This window comes from Muntiacus reevesi, chromosome 9 (assembly GCF_963930625.1).
Source record: "Muntiacus reevesi chromosome 9, mMunRee1.1, whole genome shotgun sequence".
NCBI classification, from domain to species: Eukaryota; Metazoa; Chordata; class Mammalia; order Artiodactyla; family Cervidae; genus Muntiacus; species Muntiacus reevesi.
In genome coordinates, this window is record NC_089257.1 from 45,006,177 (window position 1) to 45,029,593 (window position 23,417).

The 23,417-nt window shown below is 40.0% G+C and overlaps 1 pseudogene; it reads right to left on the reverse strand.

The window, feature by feature from the left end:
* Positions 1 to 13,848: 13,848 nt before the first annotated feature.
* The window catches only part of LOC136174780 (interferon-induced very large GTPase 1-like), a 30,887-nt pseudogene continuing 21,318 nt past the window's right edge, over positions 13,849 to 23,417 (reverse strand).

Sequence of the window (23,417 nt, forward strand, 5' to 3'; positions counted from 1 at the left end):
TATGCATAGGGGGCAATCCCCACTGGCCGTTTGGAGAACTTTGAAGAACAGATAAAAAGGCTACAAAAACCTCAGTTCCATTCATGAACAATTCCTCTCTCAGGGTAGAGAGACATCTGCCCTAGCAGCTGCCTCACCGTACTCCTCAGCCCCAATTGGAGTGAACACCCTGGTCCCGTGCATTTTACTTCACAGGGTGGCACAGAACCTAGGGCTTCCAGGACCAGGGAAAGTACTCAACCTTGGAATGCAGAGGCTACCCATTCCGAGGGCAGAGCACAAGTGGGTGGTGTCAGCCATTGCTGGCCCTTACTCAGGCAGTGCCCCACAAGCAGCCCACATTTATGATTGCAGTGCAGCTGCCAGGATTCTCATGACTGTCTTTTTGTGCACCCCCATTCCAACCAAGCAAACGCTCCATCCACTTACTCTACATTTTACACGTGGCATTAGATCTGGGGTAGCTAAGACAGGGGAAAAGGTAACCATGGGCTGTATCTGCATGGATACACTGATGCCTCCAAAGGCAGAGCATAGGACCTCCGTAGGTGCAGAAACCCCACTTACTTCCTCATTCCCTTCCTTTGTGGCCAAGGTTCTGGAACAGGGAGAAAGAAAACATAACTTTAAGGGAACAGAGCAAACACAAGACTGGCCCTAAGGACTTCTATCAGCAACTTGGGATCAGACCCCAGCCTTGAAAGGGTGGAATGGCCACTGAGTAGAGAGAAGTCCCAGAGGCAGAGAGGAAGTTCTTATAGCCTGCAGAAAGACCGTAGGCTGTAGCTCCACCATATCTAGTCCCTCCTCTACCAAGGTGATAGCTGCCAGTGGACGCTGAGGAAAGGCGGCGGATGCCCATGTCAAATTCAGCTCCTCACCAAAGGCACTGGACACATTTAATATGTAGAGAAGTTCTTCCACAAAGGAATACCCCCTCAGGGCCACAGTAACTGTTTCACCTAGATTGACAGAGGCAGAGAATATTAAGCAAAAATAAGAAAGCAGAAGAACTACTCTCAAATGAAAGAGGAAGACACAACTCCAGGAAAAACAACAACAGCAAAACAAATAAACAATTTACCAGATAAAGATGTCAGAAATTGATAGTAAAAATGTTAACTGAATAAGGGAAGATGATTGATCTAAATATCGCTCCTTTCAATAAGGAATTAAATTATATTAAAAGACCCAATCAAAAATAGATAATTCAATATCTGAGATTAAAAAAAAACCACTAGAAGGAATGAATAGCAGACTAAGTGGTTCAGAACACATACATTGTATGGAAGATAGAGAATGGAAATCATCTAATCAGAACAGCAGAACAAAATTCAAATTTAAAAAAATGTAAGGAATCTAAGAAATCTCTGGGAAACCATTAAATGTGCCAACATTCACATTATAGATGTTCCAGAAGAAGAAGACAGAGAAGAAATGGAAAGTGTATTTGAAGAAATTATGCCTGAAAACAACCCAAACCTGAAGAAGAAAACAGATATGCAGGTATAGAAAGCACAGAGGGTCCCAAACAAGATAAACCCAAACAGACCCACACCAAAATATACCATAATTATAATGGCAGTAATTAAAGAGAATTCTAAAGGCAGCAAGAGAAAAAAAAGTTATATACAAGGGAACCTCTCTAAAGCTACCATCTGATTTCTCTGCAGAAACTTTGCAGGCCAGAAGCAAATGGCAGGATGTATTCAAAGTGGTGTAAGGGAAAACCCTGCAACCCAGGGTACTCTATCCAGTAAGACTGTCATTTAGAATAGAAGGAGAGATAAAGAACTTAGACAAGCAAGACTAAAATAATTCCACAATAATAGACCTACCCTGAAACAAATGCTGAAGGGTCTTCTCTCAATGGAAAAGAAGTAAGAGTCATAGGAAAAGAAAAATCCCAACAGGAAAGACAGCTATAGAGTAAGGACTGAAGATCACTTCAATAGGCAGGTACACAGGTTAAAAAACAAGAAAATTGGCCAAGTAGTATTCCATTTTATATGGGTACCACACCTTCTGAAGTAATATAGTAACACGTATACAAGTAATTTAGAAAAACTGTCCTGTTGAACCTATATGCAGGATGGAAATAAAGATGCAGATAAAGAGAATGGACTTGTGGACACATGCGGGGAAGGAGAGGGAGAAGTGAATTAATAGAGTAGCCCTGATATACGTACATCACCAAGTGTAAAATAGAAGCTGCTATTTTATATAACACAGGAGGCTCAACCCAGGGCTCTCTGATGACATAGAGGGGTGGGATGTGATAAGATGACAAAATGAATTTTGCAAATTCAGTGCTATCAAAGGCCAAAGCAATATGTCTGGCTTTGTTCTAAGGAAAAAGTAAAATATGTCACAAAAAAACCTGGGAATTCTTCAAAAGGCATTGTACTTACCAGTTATCCATTGTGGTCATATTTCCACAAGGGAAAATATAAAATAAATATAAAATAAATTTTTAGGGAATATAAATAACTTTAGGAAACTCCCCAATATTATGGGCTTCCATGGTGGCTTAGATGGTAAAGGATTTGTCTGCAATGCAGGAGATGTGGGTGGGAGCCACAGGAAAAAATATATATGTAAAAAAATTCTTAGGGAATATAAATAGTCTTTTAGGAAACTCTCCAATATTATTAGGTTGGTGCAACATAATTGTGGTTTCAGATTGTGAATTTTAAAGCATGGTAACTAGACTCAAACACATCTTTATTAATCAAAATAGGAACCATTACAATCAACACTTTTTTGCCAATGAAAAATAAGTTTATTTATTCATGTGGCATAAAACTGCATGCTTCAAGTTTTGAGAAACTCTTCAAAAGATTGTTCTGTCACTGCTGGTTGTGGAAGTCTTTTCTCTGCAACAAGTTGTTGAGATGCTTGAAGAAGTGGTAGTCAGTTGGGAAGAGTTCAGGTGAATATTGGGCTTCCCAGGTGATGCAGTGGTAAAGAATCTGCCTGCCAACGCAAGAGACGCAGGTTTGATTCCTGGGTTGGGAAGATCCCCTGGAGTAGGAAAGGGCAACTCACTTCAGTATTTTTGAATGGAAAATCATATGGACAGCCCACTGCTGGGCTACCGTCCATGGGGTCACAAAGAGTTGGATACGACTGAACACACACAGGTGCATGTGGAGGATGAGGCAAAACTCTGTAGTCCAACTCATTCAACATTTGAAGTGCTGGCTGTGTGACATGCGGTTGGGTGTTGTCTTGGAGAAAAATTGGGCCTTTTCTATTGGCCAGTGTTGGCTGCAGGCATTGAGGTTTTTAGGTTTTCGGTGCATCTCATCAATTTGCTGAGCATACTTCTTGGATTTACTAATGTTTTCGCTAGGATTCAGAAAGCTGTCATGGATCAGACCAGCAGCAGACCACCAAACAGTGACCATGATCTTTTTTTGGTGCAGGTTTGGCTTTGGGAAGTGCTTTGGAGCTGCTTCTCAGTCTGACCACTGAGCTGGTCATCACTGGTTGTTGTATAAAATCTACTTTTCTTTGCACAATCTGATTGAGAAATGGTTTGTTGTTATTGTGTAGAATAAGAAAAGATGACACTTCACAACAATGATCTTTTAAGATTTTGGTCAGCTTACGAGGCACCCATTTATCGAGCTTTTTCACCTTTCCAATTTGCTGCAAATGCCAGTCAACCATAGAATGGTCGATATTGAGTTCTTTAGCAACTTCTTGCGTAGTTGCAAGAGGATCAGCTTTGATGATGGCTCTCAGTTGGTCATTGCCAACTTCCAGTGGCTGCCACTACTCTCCTCACCTTCAAGGCTCTTGTCTCCTTTGCAAAACTTCTTGAAATACTGCTGCACTGTGCATTCGTTAGCAGTTCCTGGGCCAAATACGTTGATGTTGCATGTTGTCTCTGCTGCTTTACAACCAATTTGAATGCAAATAAGAAAATTGCTAGAATTTGCTTTTTGTCTAATATAATTTCCATAGTCTTAAATAAATAGAAAATACACAGAAAGTAATGTCTTTAGCAAAATAACATAAAGTGAGAAATGTGCTTTAAAATGATGTGCAATATAACCACATTTATCTAAAAATGTATTCCAATAGCTTACAATAGTAAAGTTGAGCAATGTAAAACCATAGTTATTAATAGCTTCTCTTTCTTTACTGATTTCATTTATTTTGTCTCTCTTTTTCTTACTTGATGTGTTTCACTAGGGGTTTATCAATTTTATCTCATCAAAGAACTAGCTTAGTTTCATTGATCTTTTCACTTGTTTTTCAGTCTCTATTTCAATTATTTCTTCTCCAAGCTTATTATTTTTCCTTTATGAACTTCAGGTTTTGTTTGTACTTTTTATTCTCATTCCTCTAGGGGTGAGGTTAGTTTGTTTATTTGAGACTGCTTTGTTTGTTTGTTTTCTTTAGGTAGGCCTATATTACTATACACCTCCCCGTTAGAGCTTCTTTTGTTCTGCCTCATAGGTTTTGGAGCATTGTATTTTCATTTTCAGTTGTCTTGAGATTGTTTTTTAAATTTTACCTTTGATTTCTTCAAGGAACCATTTGTTATTTAGTAGCATGTGGTTTAGACCACAAGTTTAAGATTTTTCTAGGTTTTTTGTTTACATTCTTGTTTTATCCTGTTGTAGTCAGACAAGATAGTTGATATAATTATAGTTTTCTTAAATATACTAAGACTTGTTTTGTGGAGTTGCATATGATTTATTGTTGAGAATGTTCCTTGGACACTTGAAAAGAATGTGCATTATGTTTTATTTGAATGAAATATTTCTTGTGTATCTAACAAGTCAGCCTGATCAAATGCATTATTTAAGGCCCATATTTCTTTATTGATTTTCTGCCTGGATCGTCTGTCCTGTGATGTAAGTGGGCTTTTAAATTCCTATACTTTTATTGTATTACTGTCTATTTCTCCCTTTATACCTGTTAATTTTGGCTTTGTGTGCTTAGGGGGCACTTGCACTGAGTGAATTGATAGTTATAAGTTTGGAAATAAGAGCTGGATCCATAAGAAATCAATTGACATTCAAATTTCAATTTTATGCACTTTTTTTTTGATAGAGAAGTCATTATGCAACACATATATCTGATAAAGTGCCTACATGCAAAATATGGAAAGAACTATGAAATCACCACAAAATGACTATGGATGAAAGACTTGAGCAAGCACTTTATAAAAGTGAATGTTCAAATAGTCACAAGAAATGAAGGCAGTCCAGTCACAGCAGTAATCAGGGAAATGCAAACTATAGTGAATTTTTACTACTATATAGTCCAGAGTGGCTAAAATTTAAGAGTGATAATAGTGTTAATAACATGAGAAGCAACTGAAACACTCATATATTGCTAGTAAGGTTATAAATTTGTACAGCTCCTTTAAATATTGGCTGGTATTCTCTCCTAAAGTTGAAGAGATATCTAGATATGTAGATAAACTATGACCCAAAAATTATTCTCCTGGTATATACATAATGGAGATGTGTGAGTAAATGCAACAAAAGACATGTGCAAGAATTCTTAGACCAGCAGTATTTAAATAAGCACAAGTTGAAGAAAATTTAAATGTTTGCAGTAGTATAATGGATAAATGAATTGCGATATATAATGGAATATTATGTAATGATGAAAAACCCAGCTGTAGCTCCATTTAGTAACAGGTAAATTTCCCCAAAATTGTTGGATGAATGGAAGTCAGACACAAAACAATTAAACTGAATCATTTAATTTGCCTATTCAAAAATAAGACTCATCTATGGTGTTGAACCTCTGGAATAGAAACTGTATATTTATTAGAAGAGGACATGTTGTGAGGGAGGTGATTCTAGGAGGTTGGTATGTTCTGTAACTTTTCCTCCATGGTGGTTAAATTGATGTGTTTGTTATGGAATAATTCCATGAGCTCTACACGTGTAATTTGTGTTGTTGTTGTTGTTAGTATAACTCTTGTATTTCAGTTAAAAATAGGTTTAAAAAATCGCATCTTTTATAGCCTCCTGACTCTCCAAGAGTTATTTCTCTTTCATTCTATGAGTAGGTGTGATATAATGAATAAAGGACCCCCCCAAAAAAGATATCCATTTTCTAATCCCCAGAACCTGTGAATATATGGCTTTACAAGGCAAAAAGAATTTTTCAGATGTTACTAAGATACTGAGATTGGAAGATTATTATGGGCTATCCAGTTGTGAGGAATGTAATCAGAAGGGTCCTTATGAGAGGGAGGTGTGGGGGTCAGAGGTAGAGTGATGTTTCATGGCGACAACTTGACTGGTCACTGACAGCTTTGAAGATGGAAGGAGATTGGGAGCCTAGGAAGGAGGGCAGCCTCTAGAAGCTGGAAAAGGCAAGAAAACAGACTTTCCTTTAGAGCCTCCAAAAGGAATGCAGCTTTGCCAATAATTTGTGTTTATTCTCATAAGACCCAATTTTGGACATATCACCTCTAGAACTATAAGAGAATTAACCTGTTGTTTTAAGTCACCAAACCTGTGGTAATTTGTTACAGTAGCAATAGGAAACTAATAGTGGTAGTTCATGGGCAGTGTACTAGGAAAGGTACAATGTCAGAGTATCCTGTCCACAATATGTGCTCTGTAAGTTGTACTGAATGTATGATCAAGCTTCAAAAGTGTCATTCCTCTTTATGGTAAAGGGATTTTTGAAATAAATGAGGATGTTGAGAATTCAAGACCAGCATGATGTGATGTGACCATGGAATTTTCTACCAGTCTGTTTCCCTCTAATCTTCAGACTTCCTTAAACGTGAAAGGTTGAGAGTCTGGAGTTGAAGGAAAAGAGCACAGGGTTTGTAGTTATCAGACACAACAAAATTGGAGATAGGGATGTGGATGAAGATGGCATGATTAGGACTTTCCCTTAGTCTGTGAAAGGCATTTGTTGTCAAAAGGGAGATTAGAATATTTTATAAATAAATGTGCAAAGAAATAAGATGGAGGTAATAATGCTCTTGACATCCTAAATGGATTCTCTTGTTGTGGTTCAACCACTCAGTTCTGTGTCCCAACTTTTTGCAGTCCCATGGACTGCCACACAGCAGACTTCCCTGTCCTTCACCATCTCCCAGAGCTTGCTCAAACTCATGTCCATTGAGTTGATGATGCCATCCAGCCATCTTGTCCTCTGTCGTCCCCTTCTCCTCCTGCCATCAATCTTTCCCAGCATCATGGTCTTTTCCAATGAGTCCATTCTTCGCAACAGGTGGTCAAAGAATTGGAGCTTCGGCATCAGTCCTTCCAATGACTAATGAGGGTTGATTTCCTTTAGGATTGACTGGTTTGATCTCCTTGCAGTCCAAGGGACTCTCAAGAGTCTTCTCCAACACCACAGTTCAAAAGCATCAATTCTTTGGCGCCCAGCCTTCTTTATGGTCCAGCTCTTACACTCATAATACTGGACTTCCCTAGGGGCTCAGAGGGTAAAGCGTCTGCCTGCAATGCAGGAGACCTGGGCTCAATCCCTGGGTCAGGAAGACCCCCTGCAGAAGGAAATGGCAACCAACTCCAGTACTCTTGCCTGGAAAATCCCGTGGACAGAGAAGCCTGGTGGGTTACAGTCCATGGGATCACAAAGAGTCAGACATGACTGAGGGACTTCACTTTCACTTCTTCACTTTCTCACCTCCATACATGACTACTGGAAAAGCCATAGTTTTGACTATAGGACCTTTGTTGGCAAAGTAATGTCTCTGCTTTTTTTTTTATGCTGTTTCGGTTTGTCATAACTTTTGTTCCAAGGAGCCAGCATCTTTTAATTTCATGGCTGCAGTCACCATCCACAGTGATTTCGGAGCCCAGGAAAATAAAGTCTGTCACCATGTCCATTGTTTCCCCATCTATTTGCCATGAAGTGCTGGGGCCAAATGACATGATCTTCCTTTTTTTGAATGTTGAGTTTTAAGCCAACTTTTTCACTCTCCTCTTTCACTTTTATCAAAAGGCTCTTTAGTTCCTCTTAACTTTCTGCTATGAGGGTGGTGTCATTTGCTTTTCTGAGGCTATTGATATTTCTCCCAGCAATCTTGATTCCAGCTTGTGCTTCATCCAGCCCAGCATTTCTCATGATATACCCTGCATAGAAGTTAAATAAACAGGGTGACAGTATAAAGCCTTGACATATTCCTTTCCCTATTTTGAAGCAGTCCATTTTTCCATGTCCCGTTCTAACTGTTGCTTCCTGATCTGCATACAGGTTTCTCAGGTAAGGTGGTTTGGTTTTCCAACCTCTTTAAGAATTTTCCACAGTTTGTAGTGATGCACAGAGTTAAAGGCTTTAGCATAGTCAATGAAGCAGAAGTAGACTTTTTCTAGAACTCCCTTGCTTTTTCTATGATCCAGCGAATGTTGGCAATTTGATCTCTGGTTCTTCTGTCTTTTCTAAATCCATCTTGAACATCTGGAATTTGTTGGTTCACGTACTGTTGAAGCCTAGTTTGGAGAATTTTTAGCATTTCTTTGCTAGAGAGGGAGATGAGTCCTACTGTGCAGTAGCTTGAGCATTCTTTAGCATTGCCTTTCTTTGGGATTGGAATGAAAACTGACCTTTTCCAGTCCTGTGGCCACTGCTGAGTTTTTCACATTTGCTGGCACATTGAGTGCAGCACTTTAACAGCATCATCTTTTAGAGTTTGAAATAGCTCAGCTGAAATTCCATCACCTCCACTAGCTTTGTTCTAAGGTCTACTTGACTTAGCACTCCAGGATGTCTGGTTGTAGGTGCGTGATCACACCATCGTGGTTATCTGGGTCATTAAGATCTTTTATGTCTAGTACTTCTGTGTATTCTTGGCACTTCTTCTTAATATCTCCTGCTTCTGTTAGGTCTATACCATTTCTGTCCTTTCTTGTGCCCATCTTGGTATGAAATGTTCCCATGGTGTTTCTAATTTTCTTAAAGCGATCTCTAGTCTTTCCCATTCTATTGTTTTCCTCTATTTCTTTGCACTGATCACTTAGGAAGGCTTTCTCATCTCTCCTTGCTTTTCTTTGGAACTCTGCATTCAGAGGGATGTACCTTTCCTTTTCTCCTTTGCCTTTAGCTGCTCTTCTTTTCTCAGCTATTTGAAAGGCCTTCTCAGACAACCATTTTTTTTTTTTTGTTGTTGTTGGTTAAATTTTTTTTGTTTTGTTTTTTTCAGTTGCAGAGTCTAGGTAGTGATTTCTTTTTCTTTTTTTTTCATTTATTTTTATTAGTTCAAGGCTAATTACTTTACAGTATTATAGTGGTTTTTGCCATACATTGGCATGAATCAGCCATGGATCTAAATGTGTTCCTCATCCTGAACCCCCCTCCCACCTCCCTCCCCATCCCATCCCTCTGGGTCATCCCAGTGAACCAGCCCCGAGCACTTGTCTCATGCATCCAAACTGGACTGGCATCTGTTTCACACTTGATAATATGTATGTTTTCATGCTGTTCTCTCAGATCATCCCACCCTTGCCTTCTCCCATAGAGTCTAAAAGTCTGTTCTATACATGTGTGTCTCTATTTCTGTCTTGCATATAGGGTTATTGTTACCATCTTTGTAAATTCCATATATATGCGTTAGTATACTGTATTGGTGGTTATCTTTCTGGCTTACTTCACTCTGTATATGGGCTCCAGTTTCATCCATCTCATTAGAACTGATTCAAATGTATTCTTTCTAATGGCTGAGTAATTCCATTGTGTATATGTACCACAGCTTCCTTATCCATTCGTCTGCTGATGGGCATCTCAGTTACTTCCATGTCCTGGCTATTATAAACAGTGCTGCGATGAACATTGGGGTGCACGTGTCTCTTTCAGATCTGGTTTCCTCGGTGTGTATGCCCAGGAGTGGGATTGCTGGGTCATATGGCAGTTCTATTTCCAGTTTTTAAAGAAATCTCCACACTGTTCTCCATAGTGGCTGTACTAGTTTGCATTCCCATCAACAGTGTAAGAGGGTTCCCTTTTCTCCACACCCTCTCCAGCATTTATTGCTTGTAGACTTTTGGATAGCAGCCATCCCAACTGGCATGTAATGGTACCTCATTGTGGTTTTGATTTGCATTTCTCTGATAATGAGTGATGTTGAGCATCTTTTCATGTGTTTGTTAGCCATCTGTCTGTCTTCTTTGGAGAAATGTCTGTTTAGATCTTTGGCCCATCTTTTGACTGGGTCATTTATTTTTCTGGAATTCAGTTGCAGGTGTTGCCTGTATGTTTTTTAGATTAATCCTTTGTCTGTTGCTTCATTTGTTATTATTTTCTCCCATTCTGAAGGCTGTCTTTTCACCTTGCTTATAGTTTCCTTTGTTGTGCAAAAGCCTTTAAGTTTCATTAGGTCCCATTTGTTTATTTTTGCTTTTATTTCCAATATTCTGGGAGGTGGATTTCCAATATTCTGTGACGGGACTCAGACAACCATTTTGCTTTTTTGCATTTCTTTTTCTTGGTGCTGATATTGATCACTGCCTCCTGTAAAATGTTAAAAAACCTCCATCCATAGTTCTTGAGGCACTCTATTTATCAAATCTAATCCCTTGAATCTATTTGTCTCTTCCAATGTATAATTGTAAGGGATTTGTTTTAGATCATACTTGAATTACTTAGTGGTTTTCCCTACTTTTTCTTCAGTGTAAGTCTAGTTATAATTACTAAGGTGTATTCCCAACCATAGAACACTTCTGACACTAAAAATGTGGGTTTTCCCTACCAAACAGTTCTCTAACTATGTGCAGATACCAACTGGGTGTCCTACAATTGATTCAATTCTGACACTAACTACCCGGAGTTAGTTCAGACCTCCCTTGTTAAGGGCTCAGCCCCACAAGACTGCCCTCCCACTTTAGATAGCAATTGCAAATATTGGGTCCCTAGTTACACACAATTTATCTGACTTGTCTTAAAATTTGGGATTCCCATGACCCTCTCTTCTAGTTTGATAATTTGCTATGACAACACATGGAAATCAGGGACTTTTCTTATTTACAGCCTAATATATATAGGATATATAGTTATGTATCCTTATAAAGAATGTTAGAAAATATATAAATGAAGAACCTTATTAAGAGGCAAATAATATGAGGCACAGAGGTATCCTGAATACAAGGGCTTCTGGGATTATGGAGGCTGGGGTACACCACCTTTCTGCATAAGGGAGTGTTCACCACCCTAGAAGCTCTCCAAACTCTTTCATTTACGGTTTTGCGGAGGTCCCATGACATAAGCATGATTAAGTCATTGGCAACTGGGAATTAACTCAGTCTCTGGTTTCCCTCCTGAAGGTGTGAGGGGATTTGGCCTGAAAGTTCCAACCCTCTAATCACATCATTTCTTTCGCAAGCAACCTCCATCCTGAAACTATCTAGAGTCACCTCATTAACATAAACTCAGGTATTCTCCACAGGGACTTTTTAGGAGTAACAAAAGAGGCTCCTCTCATCCCTGTAACTCATGACGTTCCAAGAATTCTAGAAGCTCTGCTCCAGAAACCTGGACAAAGACTGGATATATCTTTATTATTTTATCACAATATTGCACTAGTTAATAGTGAGAAGTAATTGAAAACATCCTCTGGAAGCAGTCCCTTCCTTTTCCAGAAAAGATTCATCTCTGTTGTCAGTTTATTTCCTCTCTTGCCCCTCTTCCTCATTTTTCTTCATCTGTGTGTAACCTGGTCATTGAGTGAGCCGGACTCATTGGTGTATAATTGGAGTATTCCTTTATTTATCTCTACTGTTGCTTGCCACCATGTTATTTTTGTTCTCCCCACCCCCATTCCTGGTAATATTTTTGGGAAAGTGACTTTTTTAGTCACTTTTGGTATTAGAATATCTAAAGTCTTAGGCATTAAAAAGTTTAGTCCTATCTACTATCAAAACTTCCATCTCTCATTAAATCCTAAGCTGGCTCCTTGACCACCTTTCACCACCTCCATCAAGTTCAGGCCTGATTTACAAATTCATAGGACAGGAGGGAGTAAGTATGTCATGGCCTGTTTTCTTTTTCTCATTTCTTTACTTCCTTTCCTCCTCCTACTCTCATTATTTGGTTTGAGGGATGAGAGCTGAAGGGTAGCTGGTGCTATTTGTGATTTTTCTTTTAGTTGTTGAACATACAGTAGGGGCTCCTTGCGGTTGTGCTTTTGTGGAGTCTTCAGAATGCCCCCATACACTTAATGACCTGATAGTGTACTGTTTGCTGACCCTTTTTGCTGACATCCCAGGGTAAGTTCTCTGACTTTTCCCTCATTCCTGCTTTGGCAGTATATTTCCAGTTGTCTCTGCTGAAGCGGTGGGGCATGGGAGGGATGAGGGGGATGGGCCATGGGCGGGGCGGGACGTGGGAGTGGTAGGGAGAGCGGGAAGGTGGGAGGGGCGTGAGGGGCTTGGGGTGGAGCGTGGGCATCGTGTGGCAGGGCTGTGTCTGGGAGAGATGTGGAAGGGGTGAGGAAAATCTGTTGGGCAGAGGATCCAATCTGTATCCCATGGACCTTGGAGAAATTCACCATCTTATTCAGGAGTAGAGGACTCTAGTGATCATGAGCAGATAGCCCCAGCCTCCATGTTAACTACCATTATTGCTGTTTCCTGGAGTGTGCTCAAACTCAGTGATGCTATCTTAACCGTCTCATCCTCTGCTGCCTTCTCCTTTTGCCTTCAATCTTGATATCTCCTCCAAATGAAAAGACATATAAGTCTGTCTTAAATCCCTATGGATTTAAAGATGACAGAAATAATTAGTCCGTAATAGTCTGTATACACTTCATTCACTTAGAGACCTAAGTGAAAATATTCTTAGTGTAAATTTCCATCTTTTTTAAAGCATGTGCTGGTGCTCAGTCATGTCCAACTCTTTGTGGCCTCATTGACTGTGGCCCATGAGGCTCCTCTGTCTATGGAATTTTCCAGGAAAGAATACTGGAATGGGTTGCCATTTCCTTCTCCAGGGGATCTTCCCATCCTAGGGATTGAATTTCAACATCTCCTTTATCTCCTGCATTGGCAAGTGAGTTTTTCACCATTGGTGCCACCTGAGAAGCAACTCACATCTTATTTGTGTTATTTATCTTGTCCTAGAATCCATCACTCTCCTAGCCTCATTCCTGCAGGACTTGTCCTCTCTTGCTTAAATCACTCTGGAAATTCCCTCTGTCTGTTGATGTGGTGACCCCCAATTCCCTTGTTTCCGTGATCCACATTTTCAGTGACTCTGAGAGACTCTTTCTACTGATCATGTGAACCTTACCTCCGGTGACCTTGCAGCGCTGACCATCTCTAATCCCTGTGACTTACACGGGGCCCGGCCTCTGCCACATTTGATGACTATATGATTCTCATCCCTATGAACTTTATCCCCCCTACTCCAGTGTTCCTAAGATCTCCCTCACTGACCTCAACCCATTGACACTTTGATCCTGACCCCACCTTGATGGCACTTTACTCTCCACTACTATCATAGAAAACCACATTCATATGTTTCCATCTACCCTCATTCCCAACTTATGTCTAGCCATTTTGTAGGAAACTCGATACCATCTCCGAATTACATTTAGTAATCACTCTGCCTAAGTGCCTGAGGAATTGATAAAAAATTATTTGTTTATACACAAGAATTTTCCCCAAAAATCAAAGTTAATTATAATGCTTCTTAGTGAAAAGTTTTAAAGGGCTTATTGAACAAATATGAAAAGCATTGAACAAATGTTAACATTGCACAGTTATCAAGGATGCTGTGATATCAGAGACCCATGGTATATTGTGCATGGGTTCTGTTTTTATCATTATTTCAACTTTATCCTATTTGGAGGCTCCTCCAACTCTCAGTGAGACTATTTTTAAAGAACAAAAGGAAATTCCATCTATTCAAGAACATCTGCTTTCTATATAGGTTTTCTGTGTCATGATTTCTTCTGGAGACGTGATGATTTAACATGAAACTGAAGAGTATGCTTGGGGCACAAAGATAGCAGAGTAAGCACTCCTGTCTCCCAGTTCTAAAGATCCAAGTGCTTTGGTTGTTCTTCTTTGTTCTGTATGTTTTCATACAGGCTGTGGAGGGGTAGAGAGTGTGACCTTAAATGGAAGCCAATGAATGGCCCTATGTCAAACATGAGTAATTGTTTTCTTTGCATCAGGATTCCTTCAGATCATCAGGTTTGAGAACCTAGCATAAGTCATTGTTTCAGAAGGTAAAGGTTTGCAGAGTGGAGATTTCCTCCCCTCTCAGGTCGTTGGTTGGCTTCAGCATGTTCTTTTTTATTTCTGATCATGACTGTATGGCTCGAATAGTGTGAAAAGTCACAAAAGTGCTTGACTGGAGATAATCATTTTCTTACATTTCAATATACAGAAACATTTTTTATTGAATTATCACTATGGTTTAGTCACTAAGACGTGTCCGACTCTTGTGACCCCATGGACTGTAGCTAGCCAGGCTCCTCTGCCCATGGCAAGAATACAGGAGTAGGTTGCTATTTCCTTCTCCAGGGAATCTTCCCTACCCTGGAATTGAACCTGGGTCTCCTGCATTGCACACAGACTCTTTACCGACTGAGCTATGAGGGAAGCCCCGACCTGGTCCAAAGCCTTGATTAAAATGGTCCTTTTTCCCTGGTCATAAATCTTGTTCCATAAACGGGTCCTTCTCAGACTTGTATAGAGCTCTAGGCCTTGAATACCTAAACTCCTGTGAATTTTTTCTTTACCTTTTAAAAAAATATGCACAGGCAAGTGCCAATGTGCCAAGGAAGAAGAGAAAAATGGGTAAATTACAAAAAGTTATTTAACTTCTATTTTTCATATTTGTTTAATATTGTTTCCTGAATTAATGCAGGCTCTATCGTCGCCAAGTTTCTGATTTTTTATTTTTTATTCCTATAATAGAATAGCTCTAAATGGCATTATATTTGAGAATTGGAAATCTTGAATTTTGTATGAATGTTTTTGCATTCAAGCATTAATAACTCACAATTTAAGACAGTGAAAAAAATACACATAGAAATGAAAAGAAATTTGTAATTTCCAGTGAATAACTGTATATTGATAAAAATATTCATATAGTTATTCTATAGAATTTGTAGCAGTCTGCAATTATTTTAACTTCCCTCTATGAAAATGACTTTCTTGAAGTTTTATATAACATTACATATTTAAAAATTACAGTTGGCCTTTTTAATGGACTTTATTTGATTTGATCATGTACTCATGTATATCAGTTATCTGTTTTTAAAGAAGAAGGAATTGAGGCAAAGAAAAATAAAAGTTCTTACTCAAGAAATCTTCAGCTCTTGCTATGATTGATTTAGTTTTAGGTGTTTCATTTGAAAAAACCTGATACAAGGAAGGTTTTCATTCTGAGTGGGTGGTATTTTAGGCTTGTTCTGGTAATGTGTCTTCTTTGTTTAGATACTGGAACTCTTATCTGGTCATTGAGTATTACTTTTTTTTCAAGTCATCAAGCACCTCTTGCTTTGTGATTTTCTTCCAGGCATCAGGAATTTCACCTTTACTGATAAATTTGTTCTGATATTTTTCTTCTAGCTTTGATCTGAAGTGACAGACAAACCATTTCCAGTATGGCTGGGTGGATGTGTCTGGGGTGATGCTCCATGTGGCATATTCCCCTCCTGCTGCTCGATAGGTCTTATATGGGATTCTCCTGCCATCTTTCAAAGCAAAATTGCAGTCACTTGCTACTAAACTAGTACAGTAATTAAGGGTAAAATGGTCTGTTTGATACCACATCCATCTACCGAGGGCCTGTGGACGGTGGAAGGGAACACTGTGGTCTCCTTCATGATTAGGGATTGGGTTTGTACAAATTGCTTTACAGAAGGGACACTGTTTCCAGCAGCCACAGAGATGTTCAGAGAGCATTTTCTGGATTTCAGGAATCATTTCTTCTACAAGTCTAGACAAATAGTCCTGTTCTACCTTCTTCATTTCAGGATCCAAAGCTTCACTCAAGGCCTCTTTGAGAAACTTGGTATCTTTTATCTCCTGGTGTTCAATGCTTATCAAGTCTTTTCGTGGAAAGATCAAGGTACTCCCCAGGTGATCACAGAACAAATCTAACCACCCAGACACTGTGCTGCTTTTATCTTTGGCTTTTGCTGTAGATTCATGCACAGCTAAGAGGATGGCATTCTTGATGTCATCGAAACTCATTTGTAGAAAAGTCTTTATTTTTTTACTTCCTGTGTCAGAAAAATATCTTTTAACATGGTTTTCAATGTAATTCTTAAAAAATGATTCTGGATGATGAAGGTACTGCCAGTAGTTATCAAAATTTTCCTCTTCTGCCAGAGAGATGAGAATGTGTTTCTCCAGGTTAGCTCTGTTTTCATTGAATGCCCGGCAGGTGGTTCGAATGTCCCCAGCAATTTTGAGGGCCATGTTTTTCCTTATGGTGCTGGAGACAGCAGGTGTGAGTTTGTTCCACAGAAAATCAACAAATGTTTTAATTGAAGTTGCTCCTTGATAAGAGATCTTAAAGCTCATGAAGAAATCATCTTTCTTGCTTTCCAGATAGTTTACAGGATCATTTGCCCTCTTGAATGCTTTGTGCATCTCCTTAAACTTCACTGATGCTCTTTGGAATAAGCACAATGATAAGTCTATTTCATATCTTCTTGTAAGTGTGTATCTTTTCTGAGTGGGTGCAAACTTCACCTCCTCTTCTATTATTCTCAGGATTTCATAGAAATAAACTGGATTGTAATCATGCTTTTGCTGAGATATTTTGTTAACAGTTTCATTAACTTTTGAAAGAATGCAGTCAGTAGTCATATTTATGGAGTGTATATCCTGGGTCTCTATTGTGATTGTAGAGAGTCCCCAATAATTCCTGTTCATCTTAACATGTTTGTCATAGTTGATTTCAAACTTTTCTCCAGAATAGTTCTCCAGTGTGCTTGCCATGTTTTTTACCTTTTTGAAATACTCCAAAAGAATGTTTTCAGAATCCACTTCAATTTCAGGCCCTTTGGCTGGAGGGAGACTTGAGGACACATCATAGACCCATTTTTCCCAAAGTGGATTGAATTTCTCATGGAGCTCTTCCTCACTCAATTTGGTGCCATTTAACAATGAAGCCAAATTCCGGCTTTTTTCCAATAATTCCTTTTCATAACCTGACATTTTGTTATCCAGTTTTTCTTGAATTTTTTTGAAACGAATAAGTTCTTTGGCTTTTCTTTGGGCATCTAAAATTAGTGCCTCTTTAAGGGTTATCAGTTTATTTTCAGAATTTTCTTTCCACTGAAATAGCACTTCACGATCCAGGTCTTCATTAGAATATTTTTCAAGTTTTTGCTTGATGGCTTCATATATCTCTGTAACTGGAGCCTCTAGGGCATATGTTTCAAGTGTCTGGATTTTTCCATTCTGAATCTGGTTGATCAGCTGGTCCTGTAATTTCTGCACATGACGCCTCAGCTCCCACTTCCAGGAGTTATACATGGTTTCCAGTTTGCTCATGGCCATGACTTCTTGAGTGTTCCTGAAGCTGAAAATAAAGTTCTCATTCAGTAGGGCTCTCCACAAATCTTGAACTCGGAATTTTACATCTGATACCTTCATGATGCTTCCCCGAGATTCCTGTTGGGCAATCCCAAGAATTCTGCTTTTTAGTTCCTGAACATTGTGGCTGTAGTGAGGATTGGGAGGGGCCATTGGGGGATTGCCATCCCAGAGGTGAGGAAAGTAGTAGACGTGGGTATTGGCATCAAACTTAATGACATCACTAAAGCAGGTTACATCGGAGCACTGCTCTTCTTCAGCCGCTGTTGCTGCCATTTGATCCAATCTCTGCTCTAGCCGCCTTCTTCCTTCCATATTTTCCTCTTTAGCTGTAACTTCCCCCACATTCTGATGGACAAAGAGGCAACTGGGAGAGATTTTTACTTGTTTCATTCTCAGAAAAGCTTGGACAGCTATTTGTAGAATATCTTGCATTTCTGATGGATTTTCCCCCATAATATTGATCAGAGTCAAGTTTCCAAGTCCGATGACAAAGGTTGCCAGCTCATTGTCATGATTCTGGGACTTGTTGCTGAGTTCTGGGGCTCGAAGTCCCTCTGTGTCCACAACAAGCACAAAGTCAAAGCCAAGTTCCTCTGTGAATGTCTCCTCCACTTTCAGAAGCTGCATGTAGGCCCCCCGGGTACACCTCCCAGCACTGACAGTGAACTGCAGCCCAAAAAGGGCATTCAGCAGGGTGGACTTCCCTGAACTCTGCAGGCCAAGGACAGAGACAACAAAGAGCCGCTTGTTTCCAAGTTTCTCAGAGAGCCTGTCAAAAACAGCTGCCACCCACGTCAGGGGCACATATGAAACATCCCCATCCATCAGCTCAATGGGAACACCAGATATCATCAGATCTGCAGCTATGTGGGGAAGGGAGAGAAATAGGGTATCTTTCATGGGTAAAACTTCTTCCAAAGCTTCATAGATCTGGCCAACTTCTCTGAGAATGTGCTCAATTCCTAAAGTGCAGTCATTAATGTCTCTGGAAATAGCTTCTGTCCTCTTTTGCCAGTCTTTCAGAGAGCTACTGTTTGTGGCCTTTTGCTTTTGTCTTTGAACCAATGCCTTTTTCTTCTCATTTAAATTTTCCAAGTGTCGTGCAGTCAGGTTGTCCAAAGCTACATTCAGCCATTGGAGGAAGTAGAGTTTGGTGTGAGTTTCTGAATGATTTTGGAGAATTTCAAGGAAAGAACGCATTAAATTATTGAGAGGAAAGGCTTTTCTCAACTGTTCCTGTCTTATCATTTGTTTTTCTGTCTCAGTCTCACCTTTGTGTTGTTCAATGCTGCGATTCCCCTTTTCTCTCAGATGATAGAGTTCTCTGTCCTTTTCACACCAACGTTGCCACAGTTTTCCCTGAAGAGGTAGTAAGTTTTCCTTGACCTGAGGTATTTCCATTTCTCTCAATATGGTCATTAGATCCTCTGCCTTTTCTTTGGCTTCCTTACAATCTCTCTGGTCTTCATCAATAAGCATTCCTTGCTTGCGAGCAACTTGGGCACAGTTCTCCAAGCTGAGTGCACTGTTAGAGAGCTTCAGCAAACGTCTGATTGTAGTTGTGAGCTCCCCTATTAATTCTGCCTCATTTCTGTTCCTGATCCCAATTCTCACTCTTGAGCCAGATTTATTGACTGTGACTTTTCCTTTATCATCAAGCAAAAATATTAAAGGTTTTCTTGACTGACACATGTCATGGACTATTTTTCGGTTTCCTTTATTGTCATCAGAAGTTGACATGAGGACCACAGTTATGGAAGAGACTTCCTGCAAAAAGGCAAGTTGCTTCTCATGTTCCTTTGCATCTCCATGAAGATTGGTAAAGGTCAAGCAGTTGTCAAATCTGTCCTGCTCTTCCCCCCCAGGACAGAACCAGGTGACCTCCACCACTCCTCCCATCAAGAGACAGTCTCTGCTGCTTCCTTTGCAATGTCGGTGAAAAAAGACATCATGTTTGCGTTCACTGAGAAGGTAGTTCATGATCTGAGATTTGGAGGCAGAAAAGCCATTTCCAACTCTAATGAAGGACACAATGGGGACAGAAACATGAACCATCCGGTGATTCGTGTAATTGTCCTTCTCCCCTTTTGTTGATTTCCCTTCTTGCTGCCAGCTCCTTCGAATTTGACTGAGGGACCAGAGAGAGAATTCAATTTGAGCATTGCAAGGATTAGGTATGAGAAGGGGGAGGGCAAACTGACAAACGGAAAGTTTGTCCAAAATGTATTGTCTGGCAAAATCATCTGCACAGTGAAGAATTGCCATCTGAATATCCATAGGGTGAACATAGGGTCTGACATTGGTGGCTGCTGAAGGCTTAGTAGGACTAACACTGTCTTCAAGTAGATCTTTATATGAATCAAAAGCCTCCTTTTCTTGATTTGAGGTGCTTGAATAGACTTGGTTCTCTGTGTATTTTTCATGTTTGATGGTCAGGTATCTCAGCCCATTATCCAGCATCAATAGCTTCTGTAGGAAATAGAAGGGAAGTTCTCTTTCAGAGCAAGGCTGGGTGTTGTATACAGAAGTCTTGTGGATCAGTTGGCAGTTAGCTCTGCTCATTTTTCTTGGGTAGTAATGTTCTAGGCCTAGACGCTCGAGTAAGTCTTGGAAAGCTCCATTTTCTATGACCTCTTCCTTTTTATTTTTATTATCGTGTGGTTCATGGAACTCTTTCTTTTCATGGAAAACATTTTGCAATTGTTTTCTCACCTCCTCCACTTGCAATGGAGAGACAGTGGCCTCATAATTCCCATAAATGAGCAATCTCAAGTCTTTTTCTAGGTATTCCCAATCGTGATCTCCAAGTTTGGTGAGGACATATACAACTTCTTTAGTCAAAGATCGTCCCATGTGATGTTTTATCAATGCCAAGCGTTGTGTTTTCTCCTCTGGAGAAACAGCTTTGTTGCCCGCTCTTGCTGTCAGACCTGTGAGCACCAGGAATGCCTGAGCCCTGTAGCTGCAAATCTTTTTGAGCTCTTGGTATTTATTTTGTGCAGTTTGCATTTTATCCAATAGGACGTCTAACTCATCATGCCCCAGGAGATACTGAAATATATTGTCAACCACATGATATCCTGTGCCAGCTGCAATAAAAAGTACTAAGATGTATGTGTCTGGCTTCCCCTTTTTTCGGAGGTATTTCAAGAAGGAGCGAAGAGACAAGCTGACCTCATAAGTCAGCTTTCTTTGAGCTTCCTTCACTAACTCTGTGTGTTCAGAGTTGGTCTTTACTTCCATAAGGTCATTCTGTATTTTTTTTAACATTTCAATTAATTCAGAAAATTGGGTGATATGGATATTGTCTTCCTTTGGTTCTGACTGAAATATCCACTGCATAATGGAATCACCCTGAGGAAAGTTTGTTACTTTATAGATGTGAGGATCCAAAAGTCTGCTCAACTGAGATTTAATAAATTTAGTTTCATAAATGGAAGATTTTTTGCAAAAGTTGACAGTGCTTACCAGAAAATTCTGCAGACCCAAGTCTTTGAGGCATATATTAGTCCAAGTGGTATAACTATTAGTTTTTTGACTCAATCTTTGCATGAAATTTATAAGCCTTTTAAGCTGTTCTTTAGGATCAAAAACTTTCCAGAACTTCACATCCTCTAGGAAAATCCTAACCTCCTTCTCAATACGCAGTAATTCTCCCTCCTGGATCTGGGCAGTGAGTTCAGTCAGAACAGTATAGTTGTCTTTCAGGCAGTTAACTACTTTAAGAGGATCTTTAAAATCACTTCTGTGTTTAGAGAGGACAATGTCCCAAACAGGTACCAGCTGAAGTCCACGGTCAATGACACACCAGGTTTGATTATTGGCAACTAGACCAGCTTTCCAGTCAGAAAAGTCATTTGCTTCTGGTGGGCCACCTGTCTGGGCCACAGATAATTGGAATTTGGTTTGGAGATTTTTGAAGGTTGTTCTCTGAGAGGCTTTTTTCGAATGAGAGTCTGACATATCCATACCTGTACCAATGTTCACTCCAAAGCCACTGTAACTACCACTTATGTAAATTTCCAGGGCCTCTGCTGCTTGCTGTTTCACTTCTGCCAGCTGCTCTTCTTGGAAACCCTCTGAAATGGCTTTCCACCAGTAGATTCCTCCCAGGTGCAGAGGGCCCTGATTAGCATGAGACCCAAACCTCTGGAAGAAGGCTTCAGTCCTATGCCTCAGCAAGAGTAGTTTTTCTGGGTCTTCTGACTGACCCAAAAGGTCTTCAATGCATTTTACTTCCTGGAGAGCAGCATTGGAAAGTTGGAGCTTGTCAATGGGAAAGTGGAAGGAGGCGAGTGGTATATAGCTGAACTTGGTTGAGCAGAAATAAGAGTGTTTAGAATGTGACTGTTGTATTTTCTTGGTTTCTGAATGCATGCTCTGATCCATACCAGCTTCCAGGCTAACTCCCCAACCTCCACCCTTTGCTAAGGCAGTTACACTGAGGCCCAGCTTCTCTACAGTCTGAGTGAACATGGATTCTTCTTCAGAAGATATAAATTCCTTTGTTTCCATCCGTGTACCCTGCTCAGGGCCACGGAGTACAAACTCCTTGGGGACACAGAGTAGCTCTTCTTTCTTCTGTATAAGACACCTTTGGTCACTGGCTTTGTAAATTCCCTGTAGGGCTAGTCCTCCAGATGCATGTCTCACCAGTTTTTCATCTGGGAGACTTTTCCTGTGAGACAGTGTCCTCTTTATGTTGAGTTGTCTCTGCATGTCTTCCATGACTTCTCTTACAGCTTTTCAGGAGCTGTACAGAACTCTTTGGGGATCTCCATTGCCTGCCTCAGCTCCACTTCCTTTCCCCATTCTGCCTCATCCTATCACTGCCTCCCTTCTGACAGCATCTCTCTTAATTTCTGAAGTGCCCATTTTGCCTTCTTCTGCCTTTTCTTTACTGTTTCTCCAGGGCCCTTTTCTCCCAGGAATGTTGCACCCAGCATTTCAGTTTCTGGAGGTCTTTTTCTTCTAGGTGTTGTATAGCATGGTGGAAGTCACATCCATCTGTTCCTGCAGCTTTGACAACTGGTATTCAACTGCCAGTTCTACTTCTCTGAGTATCTCTTGGAGATCTTGCCCATTTTTGCCTCTGAACAAGGTTTCATTGGGCATAGACTCTGCTGTGTACATGGCTGTGTGAAGATAAGACACTCAGTTAGCCTGTGGCATGTTAATATGCAGAGTTCTGTGATTAATTTGCAGGAATCTATTGCTTTTACACTAATACATTTCATACACTAAAAATGAACTATCAGAAAAGGAAATTCAGGGAACAATCCCATTTATGATCACACTAAGAAGAATCAAATACCAGGGAATAAACTTAATCAAGGAGGCAAAAGACCTATACTCTGAAAACTATAAACACTGATGAAGGATTTTTTTTAATTTATTTTTATTAGTTGGAGGCTAATTACTTCACAACATTGCAGTGGGTTTTGTCATACATTGACATGAATCAGCCATGGAGTTACATGTAGTCCCCATCCCGATTCCCCCTCCCACCTCCCACTCCACCTGATTCCTCTGGGTCTTCCCAGTGTACCAGGCCCGAGCACTTGGATTTTGAAAATGATGAAAAAGAATGGAAAACATGCTGTGTTCCTTGATTAGAAGGATTAATTGTTGTTAAAAATGTCCATACTATCCAAAGCAATCTATAGATTTAATGCAATCACTATCAAAATACCCAGGACACTTTCACAAAAGTAGGACAAAATGATTCTAAAATTTTTTTGTAATCACAAAAGACCCAATTGCCAAAGCTGACTGGAGAAAAAAGTAGCCGGATGTATCACGTTCCCTATTCAGACTACACTACAAAGCCACATTAATCAAAACAGCATGATATTGGCATAAAAGCAAACACAGGTCTATGGAACAGAATGGAGAGCCCAG